Genomic DNA, 20,547 nt, shown 5'->3' with positions numbered 1-20,547 from the left:
AAAAAAGCTTAAGCAAGGATCTGCAGTTCTGTGATACTCCTAGCTCTGGGCTACTCCTCCTCCAGGTGCACGCTGTAGATTTCAGTATCAGCTTGGGGAAATCTGTATGTGAAATACAATTTAATTGAATGCATTCTATACACATATTTGCTGTAAGTTCAAGATGGATCTGCAGACATTTACCATCCTCAGAAGCTTTTGACTTAAGCACAGTGAATCTACAGAATTATTGCTTAAATGAATGCGGTTCCATAAATAAATTTTAAACATTAAGATTTTGGTTAAAGGGATATTGGGAGACATTATCATTTTGCCTGCAGCCCCAACAGTGTATATCACCAAGACATACTACACATTTAATAGTAATACAGGTATAAAAGATGAATTATGAGTTAGATTCTCTTCCTCACATAAGTGCCTTATTGCTTTGCAAAACTCAAATTGCTTTACTAGCATTCAATGTCTGTTGTTTCCATTACCTACTGTTAGATAGCTTCAAGAAAAACAGGCTACAGAGTCAGTAGTATCTCTTTCTTTACTGGATGAGCAAAATGAAGACTGACACCTGATGCGACCATCATAGTTTTTTGAATGGCCTGAAATTTTTCTTATGTTGCTCCTGAAATTCAATGCATGGGCAATATACTCAACACCATTTACAAGTTATTTCCCTTCACCTTGAAAAATATTTTGTGGGAAATTATATTCTTCATCAAATGTAAGTGATAGTAGAACTGAAATACGTTCTTTTGATATCATGTTGGTTTTGTAACAGTTTCTTAAGAGCTGCTGCACAATGCCATAATCCTGCAAAGAAAAGCCATTGGCCAAACAGCAAATGCCACTAACACCAGCTGAGCTTTACCTTGGCTGATCTGGTGTCTGCATATATGTAGTGATGTTATTTAAGTGCTACACAGATATGCAGCTCTACCCATGGAACTGTTCTTGCAGAATCTGGGCTTCTTGGTCTTAATAGTGTCAACGATCATATGTCTGTTTATGCACTTTATACGACTTTTTAATTTTTTTTATTTCTGTGCTAGCACAGAGGAGAGAAATGTTCCAACACAGGTGCACATTTAGTTAGCCATGTGTATTCATACTACAATTAGCTAATTTTCTAAGAATAATCTACTAAGTAATTTACACGGATAGTTCTACTGTAGCATTATGTGTGCTTTGGTACACACTTAAAATATTGTGTTTTCTTTTACAAACATGTTCCTCTTTCTAATGTTGTCCAACTGTCCTTAAAATCTGCTTCCTATGTGTTTTTCACATTTTTATGTCTTGTCAGTAAGTAAAAATACAATTGTAAGTACAAGTTCAATGCTAAAATGAACGTATGTCATTTAGAAGAAATGCCTTATGTATTTATGGCTTCATCGTAAGCCATTACCTTTGTTTTTAAAATATATCAAGTTAACTTTACATGGCATAACTGTTTCAAAACCAAGTACAAACTATAAACTACAGCATAATGCCTCTTTCTCAAATGGACGCTAAGATTTTCTTCCCAAACCTGATGGATGCCATGCTTCCTCCTCCCCATCCCTGGAAGACCTTGCCTATAGCATCACCCTTAGTAGGATGGTTTCTAACACAATTCATAAGTAGTTTTGTTTTACTTTCAAGCAGAGAAAATAGCTGCAAAGAGAGCTTCATCAAAGTAGGCTTGCATTCCTCTACAAGGTCCTGCAGAAGCATCACTTGCTACAGTGGTCCATTTTCCTTCATAAAATACATAGTGTTAGGGATATAATGTTGCCTTTTTGAAATAATTATGGAATTAATACTTTGGTTTAGTCTGTGACATGGGATGGGTCTTTATTGAAAAAAAAAAAAGTAGCTAATCTCTTAGTACTATAAAGATCATAAAAACTACTCAGCTGCCTGCTTTCTTCCCCAAATTGTTACACAAAAGTACGTTGAGAGCAGTTTCCAGGCACCAAGATTCACTAAAGGTGTCTACAGCTGATGACAAACACCAACTCTAACAATAAAAGTTAACCTGAAAAAAAATAAAGTTAAAAAAAAAAAAGGCAAACAAACAGAATACAAATACATGGATAGATACTTTCAGATCTTTCCATGACTTATAATTCAGTGGCGGATGATTTGGGCCTTTTACAAATTTAGAAAGCTATCATGATAAAGGTATCAGATTAAGAAACCTGAAAACCAAAATCCTTCATTTTTACACGATTTAGAAACACCTGCAAGGAAAATTATTGCCTTGCCAATTTGTCTTCTCTAAGCTAAGAGATCTTCTTCAGGGGAGAAGATATGTCTAATTAGTCTATGGCCTTTTAACCAAAACTACTAATATTCTGCTTTATAGAATAAAGAGCACATGGTCACAAGACAGAAATATTAATACCCGCTGGGAATACCAGCTTTCATTGGAAGTTTGACCACTGAGGACTGGACTATGACCATCAAATTTACTCTGTTGCTCTTTTAATAGTCATCGGACCATAATGCCTGTCAGAAATAATCCATCTTTTCGCTGAGATGTGACCCAGTTGATGACTGTGAATTGAATCTCACTATATTCCCTTTACTACTCCTTTGAGATATATATCTTATTATCCATTATCTCTTTTTAGAGCATGTAATTTCTTATAAAATGTACTCAGTCAAAAGCTAATAATATGTTTCAAGTGCTATATTAGATGGTCTTTTGTCACTGCCAGCAGGGAATAAAGTTAACACTAAAAGTTCATCAATGTGTATAGTAAACAGAAAGAATAGAAACTGATTAGTAAGAGTGTTTTTTATATTTGGTCTGCAAGACTGAGTTCTGTAAAATGATACATACAAGTCAGAATGCATTTCCATATCAAAATGTAGGCAACAGCAGGAGGCTATATTTTGATTAGTGTAGTAAATAGTGTATTTGCCAGCTTACAAATAAACTGGGGGAAGAGGGAGAGTGAGAATATACTTAAGATCTTCTGTCTTTTTTTCTTATTGTGGGAAAAAAAATATCATTATTACAGGTCTGATGCTTTCCTGTTACTACCTAAATTTAAGTAGATAAACTAGATCCGTATTCTTCTTGTTTTGCTTATTTTTGTCATTCATTCTCCTGCCTTCATTTTTTACATCTATTTATATACACAAATATATATCATATATATTTATTTATATATCTTGCCAATTTACTCTTGGAGGGAGGAATTCAAGCACTCATTCACATTGGCTACTCTGAGACTTGGCAAATGTACCCCACTGCTGAGCCATTTCAGTCATTGCTTTTAACTGCTTTACAGGCCATCAGCTTAGGGGGATATTGAGACAGAGCAAGTCATGTCTTGCTAAAGCAAATGCTTTTTTTTTTTTTAAGTAAAAGATGAGAGGAGAAAAATAAAGCAGAGAAGGAAAACAGAGAAGTCCTCTCAGGTTTTGTTTGCTGGTCAAGATGGCTGTCTCGATATTCCTTATCTCTGGCTTTTCTAATCAGTGCATGTCCCTGGATCAGGCCCAGAAACGATGCAGTTATGAGAAGGGTGTGGGGGGGAAGCAGGTGGACTTCTCTAAATCCCAGGGATACTAAGGATGGCAAACATGACAGAAAAATTCCTTCCACCCTCCCAGCTCTTCTCCACAGCCACTTCCCACACTTTTTAATGACTTCAGAAAAGATGTGGAGCAGAGTCATCCCTCTGGCACCCCGTCTGCTAGTTGGCTCTAATTCCTGACACATCAATTATGATCCATTAATTTCTGGTTCCATTCTTCCCTTGTTTACCAGACATGATGTCAAGCCAGTCCTTGGGTTGTATCAGTCAATGTTTTTGTTTTCATTAGTTCAGTAAGCCACTCTCTCCATTGTTTCGCTTAGCATCCATTGTGATAGGCAAATAGGACATTTTGTAAAATGCCTCTCACCTAAATACCCAGTTTACAGCTTGGTTTGGCCCAATAAGACCACAGTAATTACAAGAGAAAATCTAGTAGGCGAGTGTATCCTAAGAACCGATCATCTTTGTGCTCTATTTAAACGGGAAAGCTAATGCCATTACCAATTCAAATTATCCTGCCCTCTAGACCTGTAATAACATTTAAGTAAGGAAAGTACTATGTGCTGTGTTCACTTTGACAGCTGTGTCACTCCTGAGTGCTCTCGGTACCAAGAGTATTTCCACAAGGGCAGCACTATTTTATTCATCCTCTGCGTGCAGCGTGACAAGTCATTCTTCCTCTCCATGTAATGCACTAATTAAAAAATAAACATGTAGTATGACAAGTCATGTTCAAAAATCTCTGAAGGACAGACCTGCATACAGCAAACCTGCTGATACTTTGTGCCCTCAACTATGACTTATTCCTGTTCTCTTAAATTACACTCTACTGGCTGATCAGTCCATAAAGCAAATGGACAGCTGCAGTAGAGAGCAGGCATTTTAATAGTAGAGTGCTGTAGACATGGCTGACTGCCAAAGAACACATTGTTAAAGCAAGCAGCATAAAATGAAAAATTAAGATATTGGCACCAAGACCTGCTGGTAAGAGCTGAGGGTCAGTAAAGGACACAGCAATAATCTAAAAGATTTCTTCCACTAGATTAAATTTAGGACAGGCAAAGCAGCCTTGCTTTGGAGAAGCATTCTGCAGTGCTGGGAACTGTGGCGTGTCTCAAAACAAACATAAAAGATGCTGTTGGCTGCCCTGGCTGCTACAGCTTCTGTTCTTGGCCTATTAGCGATTTGGTACAATCCTTCTTTATAGCCCAGTCACAGCTGGACAAAACAGCACCCAGATCTGTTCTGAAATGCACTGTATATCAACGTATATTTTAATATATGTGATGTCTTTCATACTTTTGTTTATTTGAAAAACATCAACAATTTCTTGAAATTGCCTTTTGCTTGAGATGCAGAATAACAGCAGCAAGGCAAGAGAATATGCAGATGCTCCTTCCTCAGTAGCTACCACAGTTACTGCCAGTTAATACCCAATGCACATGAAACCAGGTCTGAGAAATGCTGTAGTGAAATGGCTGTGTACTCATTATTCAGGAAAACCCAAACATATGACTCCCGTCATAGGGGAACATATATTGTGCTCCATTCTTTAGCTATATCATCATGTACTGTACTCAAATAGCATCGTGGTTTTTTTATTGCTGTCCTATTCAATGACTACAGTATAGTCTGTGATGTGTCCTCATTCCTCTCGGTAATTCTATTGTCACTGTGATCCATGGGCTCTTTATTCACTCCGACTTCTTTATGCGAGTTGTATTTTACTCCACAGATGCATGTAGTTTGTCAGCATCTGTATACCATCCCATTTATTTCTGTGCCTAAGAATACATCCTTCCTTTGGGAGAATTTAAAGCTGAAGCAATTAAACACAGCTACAAATTGAGATGGTCAGAATATTCAACGTCTTGTAGGGCCTGTGGCTTAATATTACAGTATAATCCTAAATATCTTTTGTTTGTTTGTATGCACTCCATCTAAGGCTGTTCCCAGTGGGTCCTGGAGAGCACAGCTATGCATTAGAAGTCTCCTGGACCTGTGATTGTTTACTAACAACAGGCAATCGTAGCTGCAGTTTTCATTATTTGGAAACATTTAGCCAAAGCCAAAGGTACAAAATACAGCCTGCATATGAGTGCCAGAAAAATCTTGTTAGGTCAACGCGGTGAGATTTTCTCTCTCAAAGCTGAGCAGCTCTAAAATTTCTAAGATGAATGATAAAGAGTGTCCTTCTGTAAATTTCTGTTATAAACCAGGAGTATTACCAAGTCTTTCAATGATTTACAAAGGTTATAGGGATTGAGTCCGAGCATCTTCAGCATGTTATTCATTATTCATCTATGTTAGCCAAGCATAGCTCTGCTCTCCCTACATTGCATTGGAAAGCAGGCACCGTGTCTGCAATTTTTGGCAAGGACAGAGCCAACCCTGCCCTGCGAGGTGGTGAGAAGAGGGAGAGGAAAGCAAAGACCTGCTCAACCACAAGACGGCAAACAGCTTACCAGATGTGGGAGCGTTTCTGCCACATCCACCCATGCTCACGTGGAGGAAGGGGAGGTGTACACCTCCCTGAATTTCTTTTCTCTTCACACCACCTAATGAAGGGTATACCTCTTGGGCCAGACTTCAATCGCTATTGCATTGGACAGCCTGTGATTCTTACACCTTATGGTTAGGACTTAATGTAAGGTTCTTGTCTGACCTTGCTTCTGGATATTTTTAGACATCCTAAACAACCGTTGTGAATCATACTGCTTTCAGACGTTTTGGATTAGCAAATTATACAGAAGAGCTTGGGAAACTTCACTGATTTCTTTTCAGCAGCTTAATACAAACAGTGGGAAAAAATCAGCTTTTTTCACATCACACGCCTTAGCAATAAAGCATGTGACATTTGTACCATCATCTAATTTCTCTAATGAAAATCATCTCAACAGGGTGTGAAATGAAAGCTCATAGATTCATTCTCCTAACCGTCTGCCACGCAAGCTTCAGCGTGGATAACCCTACCCTGTGTCTGACACCCTAATCAAAAGATGCAAGCCTCTAAGACAGATAACCAGACATAGATGTTCTATAACGGCACCCATATGGATTTTTTTGACTTAGCCATACTGACCCTAATTGATTGTGACTGTCCACTCACTTTATTTTACTGCAGAGAGCCTGGGTCAATTTCTCATTAGAAAATTGAATTGCATTTGCATTATGTTAATCCAGGGTGAAGAAACAGGCTGAGCAGAAGGAAAGGTTAAAATCTGGCAGAGAGAAATCAATCAGAGTCTGCTGATGCATTATTTCATTGTCTCACGCTGTACCAATCAGGGCTGATACAAACATAGGTAGTCAGATTACTTCCATTTTAAGCAGCATTATGAAAAAGACTTGGAAAGTGGGACAACTTAGCAGCTTAATATCACTCTAACACGGTGCAGAGACTAATCTCTAATATCTTTATCCTGGACACTCCTTTTCTGGGTTCCCTGTCAACACCTTTTCCCTCTCAGCAGCTCTGTCTCAGCATGGGAAGATCTAGGTCCCAAGCAATTGAGGTCAGTGGGGCAGCCAGACCCGGGGACACAAGGCTGCAGCCCGCAGAAATGTGAGCTGGGAGCTGACAAAATCCCAGCCACTGGCTGCCCCCACCAGGGTTGGGAGGCGAGCCAGACAGACCCCAGCAGGGCCAGCCAGCCATACGGCTGCCCCAGGGCCCACAACTGAACCGAGTCTCTCACTGATACTCAGTGTCTTGGTGACCAGGAGACAGCACTGGCTGTCACGAGCATCTCTCAGCAGAAAAACACCGCTGCTGGTCGTTAAGTGAGTGCATTGAAAATGCTACTACAGCAGATTCTTTTCTGAGCGCTGCATGGGACAGGCCAGCCTAATCAGGGGCTGTGAAGGCTAAGATTGAAAGCTAATATGAATCCTCTATATCCTAATACCTCCTACACATATTATTGCTGATAAAGCTGAGCTAATAATAAGTCAGTTTTAAGGAGACAGAAAAAACACCACTGCCATAGGCATAATTTGGTGAAGATGAAGCCAATTATAACAGTAATAACAAGAATGAGTGCAATAAAGAATATCAATTTATTGGACCTTCTAGAGATGAGACTCTCATAGTAAATGAAGTAATATACATACATAGTATGTTAACAGTTAAAGTAATACCAAGGCTTGCTTATTTAGTTCCTCAGCCTTCTGAAATCCTCTCTTAAATTTTAAGGCTTCAGTGACATCTGCTGTTGAAGACCTGTTTAATTAATTAGTTGTGATTTAACAGATATTCCCTCTGAGTGAACACTTCTTCCACAGAGTTGGTGGTATTCAATTCTGTTAGCAAAGTTCCCTGCCAGTATGGAAACCTTTTAATCTGATCAGAAAACCTCCAAGACAGGCTCTTCTGCTGTTCTAGTCATCTGACAAGCTGTTAAATCACTCTTGTTTTCTAAAGCAACAGAAATTTTCTGTCTTGCTCCTGCCCTCCCTCCCAAATTTTAGAAATTCAGCACTGTGCATGAACACAATGTGTTTACCTGCCAAGAAAGCTCTTTCTGATGTGTTCAAATCCATTGGAACATCAAGATGGAGCTTACGATCGAAATGGATGACAAAATGTTGTGTAAAATGATCCCCAAAATTAGTCAATTAATGCTTCTGTGCCCTCACAGTAGCTGTTAGGGAGGACTAGCAGAACCAAGCACACTAAAGATTAGCCTCTACTTCATGTCTGAGCTTAATGATCCTGAGAGGAGAACAGAAAGGTGAACAGGCTCCTGTCAAGCCCCCTCATCCAAGCAGTTCAGGAAAGGCTAAAAGCCTTATTCTTCAGCTCAGAGCAAAGGCAGAAGAATTCAGAATTAAAAGCACTCAGTTGACACCACCAGTGATGCGATATGGTGATTACGATCCTGGATAAAAGGCGTTGTGTCAACGTTACACTATATTAACAAGATGCAGTCAAGCAGCACGCTGAATACTGCTGTTGCACTGCTCACCCTGAACAAAAACTCTTTTCACATGAAAATTAATGGTCCACGCTTCCATGGTCCATTGAAGTTAAGGCTGCAAAGTTGGGGTCCACAATTTTGCATCCTGGTTCTCCTATGAAATTGCTGTATGAACTCAAGTAGCCACAAAGGCAAATTTTCAAAAGCATTCTACATTTCTGTATTATCAACTACTGACACTTTTTGTTGTTGTTGTTGTTTTGGTTTGTTTGTTTGTTTTCAGAAGCACCCAGTACACCCACAGCAATAATGGAAGTGACTGCAGCATGCACTTCGCACCCAAGGAGCCCTAGACCAAGGTCCACCAAACTGGTTGCCCAGAATGGAGGCACCTAGCAAAAAAAAAAAAGTGTCTTTTGGAAATAAAAACTGATTTACTTGCAGATACAGAGAAAAGATACAGAACTGTGAAGTATTTTTATTTTAATATTTGAAGCCCATAGCAGGCAGTGACTTTTTAACTGTATTTCATTAAAACGCAACGTGTTAGAAGCCAGGGGTAAGGTATTGAAGTAAAGAAGCCATGGGGAATGGCCCATCCAATTTTCAGTCCCCCACATCCAATGGAATTTAAACAGTTACCAAACAAATTATTGTATTATTTATTTTTAATCTTTTTTAAACTTTGTCTGTGATCAAAACATCTTATCTTGAGCATTTTGACCACGGGTACAGCTGTAGTAAACAGAACCAGTTCAATTTAATATTTATGCTCCCTTGAAGGGCTCCAGATCCAACTTTAGCAACTGTTTTCAGATTCTTAAGAATTTCTGTACAGCTGCCTAAGCAGGGAAGGGCCCAAGGGAGTGAAAAATAATTGGCTGAGGAAGAGAGACTCCTCTCTACCAAAAAGAGGTAAGCACCAGCAATACAAACTTTTAAAGAGCTAAATTAAGTAGCATAAAATCAAAACTCAGTTTTAGCTAATCCTTTTAAGGGTAAATTGTTCCATAGTGTAGAACTACGAAAGAAAAACTCGAAAAGCGAATTATCTGTCTTTCTAAAATGTGTTTACAATGTACTTTGCAGTTAGATACATTATGCATTCTTATATATTATTAAATTTTAAAGCTTGTATTTTTATAAGACTTTCTTGCCAATATTTATCAACTAAAAAAAAGCTGCTTTAATATGGAGAGTTTATTCCAAGGTTATTTCCCTGTTTTTGGAACACAGAAGTGTTGTACCAGTGAAGGGTTCCTTTTGCACAGAATAAGCAAATACTGTGCAATTCACATTTTGGATGTTTTCAGCTGATAAATGGAGTATGGGTTGTACTTTTATTTATTTGTATTTCTTTTAGATTTATGAGAAATAAAAAGGCACAAATTAGAAAACTGTTATATTTAATTTAAACATGATAGTCTTTTTCTAACTCATGAAGTCAGATTAGTAACAGCTAAATAAAGTTTAATATTCTGATAAATCATACGATATATTACCTGAAAAGTTCTCGTCCACATTTAGACCTTATGACTAAGACTTCCTTATCTGATTTTTTATTTTCCAACACAAGTGGAATATGGATAATACCTACCTTTTTTAATTAGTTTTCAGGAGAAATATAACTAGAAATTTTACTTTTATTTGCAATACAGAGCTTATATTGTTCACAGGCCCTCACTGCACAGTTGCAATGCAAACACAACACTCAGCAATCCAAACTTATATTGCAAGCAAGACATGAACTGACAAATGAAAAGCTGCACAGTGCAACCACAGTAAGAATCACCCCCTGCCCAAGCAACTTTTCAAAGCCGTGCTCATGTTCTGGCAAACCTCCTGCACCAGCCCCACTTTCCATAGGTGTGCCTTACTTCCTCTGCGGGTCAAGTCACATGGGGGAAGATATGTTTACACAAGAGATTGCTGCTGTGAATAAACTTCCTGCAGTCTCTCTCAAGGGATTTGTCTTCCAGTACTTGGGATGCCAAGACTCTGAGAGAATGACAAGAACTAAAATAATTAGTGGGCTTTTTTGTTTTGTCATGTTCAGGAAAAATGGCAATTAGGCTGCTATATTTACCTGGGTACAATTATGATTTTACTAATAGAATCAAAAATATTTTTTGAGCTAAGTATGTGCAAGTTCAATCATTTTTTTGAACTTCCCAATGCTCCAGACTAGCCCATAAATTCCTTAAAAGCATATTTCAGCTTATATGAAAAATGGGTTTTCTCTATCAAATAACGTACAGTAAGTTTAAGTCAGGCTTTTGTATACATATCCCTCCTGGAATAACTTCCATTAGAAATGAATGGCTTCATCCCTAAGTGAAATATTTTAAACACAAAGGCTATGATTATCTCTAAGACCTTCACAGGTAATTGAACATTTCAATAAAAGCAAGTTAAATTCTCTAAGTTCAACTTGCAAAAGCTATTGCAAGATTGTAAAATACTTTTATACTTGGTTTCATATTTTCAGGACCCTATAGGACTGAAGTTGTGAATTTATCATTCATGACAATTCATCATCATGTCCTCTTACCTTTCAGTGTTCATGCTTCTTACATCCATCTTTCTGCTTTACCGAAGGCAGTGCAAAATGTTGAAAGTATTTCTGTCTACCTCTCCATTCCCTTTGTTGAGTGTACGGGAGAAGAAAACAGCCATGTTGTACAAGTGGCGGAAACAGTGACAAACCTTGCTTTCAGGAGACTGCCTTCTCTTTATCTTTCACACATCCTGTAGGATGAAATTAATTCCAAAGACGATGAGAAACAGGAGAGAAGGATAAATAATTTCAGGTACTCCCTGCACAGGCCGATACCAGATGTGAGTTCTTCTCTCCATGTGGAAGTATCCTGCTGAAGAACAGCCGTTTCCTTGCACTGCCTGGCTTAACAGAAATCAGACATGAAAAGTAGTGCCCTCAAAATCTAGTGAGTGATGACATCTCTCACTGGGAGGCATCTGATAAAGCTTTTTTATAACAGTCCTTTCATTGCAAATATTCTTTTCTCTTTGATAGAAAACAAAACAAAATCCCTTATTAAGGAATTTCTTGTGATTTGTACCTAAAACTACCTCCACCTCTTTGACTGTTACATAGTTTATAATACTTACTTCACAATTGCTAGATTGCATTTTGTCATAGTGCTGTGAAATACATTTGAAAACCTTTTATTAATGTTATATTCGATGTGATAAATTCAATTTTAGTTTCCTTCAAGCTAAATAAGAATCTTAGAGACTGTAAAAACAGCAGGTAACCTGATCATTTGTTAGTTCTTTGTACAGAGATTTGCAAATGCAGGGATGTCCCTAAGGTACGGCTGATGAGGAAATGGGTTTCATATTTTAATGTATAATCTCCAACTCCCAGGCCAACCGTGGGCAGTAGGTAGGCATCGTGCTGGCACCAGATCTGCCAGCATGCTAAGATTTTCCTCAACTGGAGTTGAACATTACAGTGACTTAAATAAGAGTTGAAGTGATTGCACTCAGGAATCTCAACTCACTCCCATTTGCATGAAAGACCAAAGACTGAAAGAGAACAGTCCTAGAAACACCCTTGAGTGCATTTCTTTTAAAGACTGGAAGGAGCAGATGGCTTTTGGACCCTGATGCTATCAGCACTGTCTGCATGATGAAGCACTATATCCTCACTTGTACTGATTGGGGTCAAATCAGCTCTAGCCTTTAATTCACCCTAACCACTGAGTATTTTTCCTAATTAGAAGATACATCATTATCTATTTCTAAAGTAATGATAACCTGCTAAACTCTAATGCATCAATTCCATCTGCATTGCTGTGCATAAACTCAGCTATTTCACCGCTCAGAATCAAGAGTTCACTGCGGCACACAAACAGGGAACCAGAAGTTTATTACAACAGCCCTGCTCCATGTATTGCAATGTAGATTGAGCAGCACTGTGATTTTCTGCAGAATTTTATCACTGAGGAGTTTGTAAGGTCATTCCCATGAGAACCTTCGATATCCTGCACAGCCAAACACCAAATACAAAAACAGGAGCACTGTTCTCCAGCTGAGAATTGATGGTCTTTCGTGAAGGACAGAGATAAAGGGCACCGAACAGATGCATTCCATCTAAACACCACATTTTAAGCTCCTGTAGGAGTTTATGCATTACAGACTGAACTCTGCTGAATTTGACACCTGGTTTAGATCGGAGGCATTCAAGCACCACCCCAACAGGTAACAGATGCGATTCTGGCAGCTACTACAAAGCTATAGGCAAGCCCTCGCAGATCTGCTGGCATCCCGGAGCGCGGTGCGATAGTTCCCGTTATTCTCCCAAAGGTGCCTTCTGGGCAGCAGAGCTGTGGAAGGCCCACGTGCCACACTCAGAAACGATTTAGAAAGTGCTGCTTATTTAAAGAGGATTTATCTCCTGATTCCAGTTCAATCTGCCACGCACAGGAATGTTTTGTAGGAGAAAGAGGACAACAGCAGTGAGATTACTAACAGAGCATCAGGTTTAAAAACAGTTTTCACAGGTCTACAGATTGGTGGAGAATAGACTTTCTATCTCTTTTTCCCATAATTGTGCTCATTCGATATTCTTTATTGCCTTACATTTTTCTCTTCATGCTTTTCTTCTTGGTTTCACGCCCAGCTGGCTATTACCTCAGTAAGATGATGTGTGGAAAAAGCCTCAGGAACTAACAAAATTGATTCAAAATTGCTAGAAACAATTGCATTTAATGCTTCAACTAAAATACAAAAAACTAAATTCACCTGGGAGGTCAGAATCTCTGCACAGAGAAGGTCTGCTTGTCTGTATTATTTTCAACTAGAAAATTAGCAGCAGCCAGCAATGACAGGGTTTTACAGAATATGGAGACCATTGCCGTGTTTCTTCCAGTCAAGCCACTGCCCCTGCATTTACCTGCCTAAACAATGGCAAAGGAAGTATACGCATCCCTCCAGCAGACACTAATTTTTGCCTGTAGGTGCTTTTGACAAAGTCACAATACTACAGCATGCAGTATTTTACTGTGAGACTGTACAGCAGCCACAGTTCAGCAGAGCAGCAACCTCAACTGGGAAAAGGATTCACAGACTGGGAAAATTTGGGCTGGCAAATACTAACCCTTACCTATTAACTCATGACAGATCCCAGGTGTCTGGATAAGTTACAACAGAGCAGCAGAGCTTTACAGAACTTGCTTTGCTCTGCATATTAACAGTGGCAGGAAAAAAAAAATCTGCTCTGCTCAGCTCTGTAGGGTCTTGGTGGGAATTTTCCCTTTCCTAACTACACAGCCCAGTTATGCTGGCAGAAAGGTCTGATCTCTAACGCCTGGCTCAGAGTTGGCCTGCAATTATACCAGTGGCTAGGAGGGAGGATTAAATTGTTTCAGCCTTTTCGCTGAAACGCATTTCTGCTTACTTCACACGCAGCTTAGAAGTGAAAAGAGATGTTTCTAGCCTTTCATATCCAGCATGATCCACCCTAGAAATCTCTATCTTTTCCCAAAGGAAAGGCTTAAGAAAATTTGGCCTGACATATGAGACATGTTTCAATCACATTTTTATTGCTAAGTTCTGGCAAGAAACTCAAATTTCATTTCCAGATTCAGATACTTGCTTCTGAAGCATCAAGAACAGAAGTCCTGTTTCTGGCTTTCCCCACTGCCAGCCAGTGACCGGCCAGTGAGGTACAGCTGGAGCCTTAAACCCCGGGGATTTTGTCAGTGCAAGACCAATGCAGAACAACTGTAAATATGTAACGACAGACTCCATACATGCTCCCACATAAGGGATGCACCAGGGATGAATTTCCATAGGTAGGGATGTTAGATCAGTGCTGTCCAGCGATTCATTGTCAGCTGTCCTGGGCAGGTGTGCTGGGTCCCCCAAGCCAAACAGCCCCAGCAATACAGGAGTGTCATCAGTGACACCGGGCAAGCCCGTTCCTCCCAGGCATGGCCCCACTCTTGGTGTGCTCACACAAATTCCCTCTGTCCCTCACCTCTGGCAACCCTGGGCTGTTCCTAAGGCTCAGAGGAGCCCTGCCAGCTCTGCCTGCGCAGCTTGGAGCGCACAACTCCAGTGCAAGGGCCCCAGAGCAACATATGAGAACAAAAAGGGGAGCTGTAATTGTCTTGATAGATACCTTAAGCAGATTTTTAAGACTGCAGAGTCAAAAACTATACAGTACAGGCCCCTGTAATATAATCGTTGCTGAAGATTGATGAGAAATGCAAAGTCATATTGAAATAGATTTAGCAATTTAGTCAATACTGGAGCTGCTTTTCCAGATGAGTGCGTATTCCAAAGCTGTCATTGTCACAGTCCCATTCTGACATTCGTCACGTCAAGGTTTTTTTTAACATTTCTCCCAATTAACTAGCTACTGTTACTAATCGCTGGCCTTTTCTTTTCTCCAGCTTTTCATTAAGTGCAAGGGGAACAACTGCTTTTCATTTCTGCTTACAGAAGGACTGAAGGCTGAGCCCACTGCTCCTGCCCGTGCAAGGCTTTGCCACAGCTGCGGGTGTTAAGGACCTAATTTCCTGCACTGGGGACGGACGGTGGAGCCTAAACCCCGAAATGAAACAGCTTAAGTTTAGCTTCTAAGAAGCCGAATCGCTGCACTTGCCAATTCACTTTGGGGCAGGGTGGTTCTTAGTGGTAGCTGGATCTAATTAAAATGGCATTACAGAGGTATCTTTGGTTGGTTTATCCGGAAAAGACTGCTTCTCAGGAGCTAAGGGGTCCCAGCATATCAGCATTAGGTCAGTAGTTTAACAAAATAGCTTGTTCGCTTATTATTAATTATCAAAATAACAGGTTGTTTTCTAAGAGGTTATGTAGTATTTTCTTTAGGAGCATAAAAACTTAGATTCTGTGTAGAAACTGTCTTGTTTGGAATTAGCACAAAGCAGGAAACAACTGCCAGCTTGGACAGCAAAGCAAGATGATGTGCTTTGTGTCTGCGGAGCTTCATTGGTTTAGGAGAAGGACCGTATGCCATGGTTGCCTGGAAGTAAGGTTGCAAGGAAGTAGGCAGAACGGCCCAAGAAATCAGCTGTAGCCTCATGGTCTGGTGTCAGAGTCTAGCAAACTTTTGGCCTGGAATGCCATACATGGCTACCAAGTTTTTTATTCACTAAAGAAAGGATTGGATGGGTTAATAGTCCGTTAATGCAAGTATTTCATTATTCCATCTGCATTCAGAAGGCATAAGAATGGTGACTTTGTGCAGAGAGAGCATAAACAGCCTTCAGCATGGAACATAAGCACGGATTTATGGCTTCACATAAAACTGCACTACAAGGAATTTTAGATGTCACTTAGTATGTCCCAGTAACCCCTAAAAATGCTATTTAAAGCACTCCTGACAGCACCTGGGTCTGTGGAATTTGGACCAGGCCCTCAGCAGCTGGATGTGGAGCTCCCTGACAGTGACCGTCCCTACAGCTTGTGACCTTCAGCTCTTTGTCCCCTCCACCTGCTGCCTCACCAGAGGCAAAGCCCACTGCTCCTGGATTGCACAGCCATCCTCCCCTGCAGGAGGTCAATTAGCAGTAACAGATCTCAGCTATTCCTGCCACTCCAAGAACTCTTTAAAAGGTGTGTATTTACAGGACTTGATCTACAGAAGGAAAGGCGTGAGTGGAGGAAGTTGCTTTCTTGGTTAATGTGCAACGATCGAGTTCATTGCAATACTATAGTAATAGAGAAGAATATGTAAGCTTCACATTAAACAGGAACTGATATGAAAGTTCAGCTGCAGCTGTCTTTTGCAGAAATACAGAGGGTGTATGAGACTTATTAGGATACAAAGGATTGTATCTTGGACAAGAGCAGGCAACCTTACTCCATCATCTGAACCAATTGTTCCTTGGAGCAAGTACTTATCTAAAGCCTGCTAAAGAAAAAAGCACAATATGACATCTAAGTATGATATTACACCCCCAGATATAGCTTCAGGTCAGGGTTTGATGATGTCTGTTTGCTTCTTGTATGACTGAAATGATGGCTTAGCCTTGGACTTGCATATTAGGTTTTCTTCTTCCTCTTTTTCTTGGCTTGGCTGAGATTTTAAAAATGAGAACCTGTGCTTAACTATTAACTATATTAACAACCAGTTCTCTCGAGTAAGACTTAAGTACATTCATGTTTAAAGAATAGCTATCATATGATTTAAATTAAAATTTCACCTATACTTGCTTAATTAGATAATAGAAAACTTATTGTACTTGTAAGTGTACTTATACTTCCGCATAAAGTCAACCCGTTATGTAGAACAGAAGTCTGTTTCATATCAACTATTTCATATCATAATCAGGACAAATTCAAGCAGAGAATTACCACACGGTACCAACACCATAAAAAAAAAAATCAAAATCTGAACTTCACATGAACAGTTGCAGTAACAGATAATAGCACAGAAAAAAAATGAAAGTGATTAAGTAGACTATTTTTCAAGGATTTCTAGATTATCTTCTGATTTTTTTTTGTTTCCCTAGCACAAAGCAGAATATGTATTTAATATTTTTAATTAGAATAAATGCTTCACAGCCATGTGAGGTTTCTAGAATTTTGTTTGACAAACATTGAGTTATTTCAACTTAATTGCTGTAGTTTATTATGGCATTTATTACACTTTTATTTAGTCTTGGTTATCAACAGTAATGCACCTATTCTTATATTTCTGCTTCGTCTTCACAGACTCGTAGATGTACTAATTTAATTAAATTATTTGCATTCCTTTACTGACTATAAACTTAGAGTTACTAGACACTTCCCAGTCAATGGGATGCTTGACAGCAATGCCATATACCATGAAATAAATCCAATTCAGTTAGTCACTCTTGAGAAAGAGTTTCAGGTTGCTTTTGACATAGATACTCTGGTACCAGTAACTGCACAGGCTGATCACAATTCACTCTTGAGGTAGGGATTTATGTGATATACAGTTTCAAGCTGCCAAAGCAGAATGGAAATTGCTTTTGGGGTATGTCCTCATGACGTAAGAACAGCAATAACAGAAGTAGCTCTAACATTTCACCTAAATCATAGCTATTGAGCTACAGTTTTCTAAGGAGCCTGCAGAACTAAAAGGGAGTATAAGTCCATGAACATGTGCTGCAATTGCTTGCAAAACTGAAGCTTCTTTCAAAAAATAAGAGATCCTTTCCCAGTTTCTCCCCCACTAATTCCCAGAGAGCGGGATATACAGCCTTAAAAAGGAATCAATGTTAGTATTACTTATGGAGTCGCAAAGGTTAGCAGTTACTTCCAATGCAAGCATGGACAAGTATTTTGCAAGAAAACCAAGGAGCACACTTGCACTGCAGAGGCTTTACCCCATTTCCTTCAGGAATACTAGTTTGGATGGGCCCACAGTGCCAATTCCAGCAGGAGAGGTTTTTATTGTTATTTATTTTGTATGCTTTTCAATTAACATAACTGCACATTAAAGCAGAAATAAAGCACAAACTTTTCTTTCTAGGCCCCAGCAATGAATGTTTGCCTAGGGTCTAAACTATTGTTTACAGTAGTATTTGCTTATGCTTGTGAAAACAGCCGCAGTATACAAGGCCAAATTCTCAATTAGTATCAAAGCTAGTTCTCCCCCATGTAAACGTGCCTCTGATGAGCAGACCCTTTTTTTTTTTTTTTTTTTTTTTTTTCAGAAAGCCAGAGTTCAGAAGTGTTCTCCCACCCCCGAGAGGCAGAGAAGTGTACATGTAAAGATGACAAACTGGAAAATTTGCATGAGCTCACCAAGACATTCAGCAAGGCCAGAATCTGCCCTTTCCCTGGCACAGATTTGGAGTAAAGCTGGTGGATTTGCAACCTCCATTTCTAAGTAAAGGGACTGGAGGTTTCCCCTTTTTTTCTTTTGGCACATTCCTTGGGGCTTATTAGGGACAGGGAGGACTGCAAAGGGAGTAGGAAGCCATGATCCTGGCTGTGCCACTCGCATCCACAGCGATGCCAGATGGCAAAAGCAGCACTCGAGCTTCTGTGCCACCTGTAAAGCGGAACAACAAAACGAAGAGAGGCGTGCAGGAAATTACAGTGAACAGAGAAACACATCACCAGTGCTCTGAGAGCACGCTCTTAATGGCAGTCCCTGTGATTGAATTTGTAAAACACAATGAAGATCTCAAGGGCCTTTTAGGCTCCTTAAAACCCTACTGAGATATCCCCAGCTGTACCAGACATATAACACGTAAGAAGACAACAGAAAGCCATGTTTCTCTCTTGCAGTGGCATTGAAAACAGCAGCAGCACCTATTAGAGTAGCCCTGGTCCGCATCAGTCAAGTGGCAGGGGGGTTACAGGGTGTCAAATGGGCGATGCAGCAGCCAGCCTCACATCACTCCCCTTCCTGAAGGGATGCATTTTTCACTCTCACGGAGCAACAGCATTTACATATGTGCTACTGGAAAGATAAATCCCACGTGCAAAGTCCCATCCAGGTCTGCAGCGCTGCTGCGTGTTGCTTGCCATCATTACGACTTCTCCCTGGGAGATGACTCCTCTTGCACCTTCCTGAGAGGGGAAGAAAGTCCCCTGCCTGCTGAAGAGCTAGGCACCAGACCCACGGGGGTTAACTGATGGCCCAGGGAATTGATTTGTCAGCAGCGATACAACAGCAGGATGCGCTGCAGGATGACACAGCAGAATGAGGGAGTCGGACCCTGAGGGATCTAAAAGGAATTTTCCTGGCCTCTGAGCACCATAGGTAGTTGTCGAAAATACATTTTAATGTGCTCATGAGACTGAAACGGATCTACAAGTGGAAAATTCCCTCACCTGTGAGGGCATCCAGCAAATTCTGCAGCAATAAACAAAATGCTTTCCTCATAATCGATACACAAGTTTAACTTGTAGGCTCTACAGAATTTTTCTTATGTTTAATATGAGGGAGAACAGGTACAGGACCTTGCTGGAAGAAAAAAAAATGCTTTTTCCTTCAGTCTGTGACAACCTATTTGGCTTCAGCCTGGGCTACAAAGCAACCGATGCTGCTGCTGGCTTCCTCCTTCACAGCACTCTGCATTAGTTAATTAATAGCCTGATATATGCAGGATGGCGAATACATTTCCAGGTTAATTCTGCCCAAATATAAGACAGTTACTAGAAGTTGCTTGTGAATATCCAAAACCCAAATTCAGCCTGTACAAAAGGTCACCAGGGCAGCTGACCTAAACCAAAGGGGTATCTACCGCCCCACATGAGCGGGAGCCTTTGCTCCCACGCCTCACAGCCCTTCTTTTCCCTTCAGTGAAGTTACCTTTATCACAACCAGGGAGCCTTTTTCTTTCCCACCTTGCTTTCTTTCCCCACTCTGCCTTTGAGGAGGGGGAGTGAGAGCACACTTGTGGTGGAGTTGAGCTGCCAGCAGGGTGAGACCACAACAGCCCTCTGAAGGAGTACGCTGTGCCGCTGCTCCTGAGTTCCTTCAATGACATTTGTAGCTAAATTGCCATAGCTAAGTGGTGGTGCTGTAATTATAGTTTATGAGTTTTTCTACTCAAAATAGCCCTTTTCTTCCTCCTACAAGTCTCTCAAGCTGCACAATAGCCTGAAGTAGAACATGCAAGTTCTAGCCCAGAAATTCTAAATGAACAGAATAGCCATTTTAAATTGTGAGTAAAAAAAAAAGTTATTTTAAAGGACTCCATGCCACCGAGTCCTGTTGTTATGTGCATCTACCTAGCCCCATGCTGCTTTGTGCCCAGCTCATATAAGAGCTGATTCATGGCAGTACCTGGAGATGAGATTAAGACTTCCCATTGCATCCAAGCCCCTTCCCTTTGCACTTGGGCAGGCTTTACTACAGTTTTAAATGACCGTATGTCTCTCAAACAGCAGGAACCTATGTAGGGCATTTTTATGGACTGCCTTCCAAACAGAAGAATACTGCAGAGCTATTGAAGTTTTCTAATGTATTTTCTGGGGGTACTGATGGGATGTCAGGTTTTAAAGATTTCTGGATGAGTCATTTCCAGCTATATCAGTTGCAAGCACCTCAATGTAGTGATTTTTGCCTCAAGTGACAACAGATAAATTGCATCAATAACCTGACACTCTTACGGGCCTCA

At 40.2% G+C, this 20,547-nt stretch overlaps 1 protein-coding gene across 8 annotated transcripts in view; it reads right to left on the bottom strand.

The window, feature by feature from the left end:
- Window positions 1-20,547, bottom strand: part of CCSER2 (coiled-coil serine rich protein 2) — a 152,480-nt gene that overhangs the window by 82,546 nt on the left and 49,387 nt on the right. For 5 of the 8 annotated variants that reach the window (XM_035540037.2, XM_035539983.2, XM_035539974.2 and 2 more), the window contains one exon: window positions 11,001-11,197. The exons of the other annotated variants lie outside the window; for them this stretch is intronic. The gene's annotated coding sequence lies outside the window, so the exon portion shown is untranslated. The remainder of the gene's footprint in view (window positions 1-11,000; window positions 11,198-20,547) is intronic. 8 annotated transcript variants of the gene reach the window in all.

Source organism: Cygnus atratus, chromosome 7, assembly GCF_013377495.2.
Source record: "Cygnus atratus isolate AKBS03 ecotype Queensland, Australia chromosome 7, CAtr_DNAZoo_HiC_assembly, whole genome shotgun sequence".
Classification (NCBI taxonomy): Eukaryota; Metazoa; Chordata; class Aves; order Anseriformes; family Anatidae; genus Cygnus; species Cygnus atratus.
This window is presented reverse-complemented; position numbering and strand designations above follow the sequence as displayed.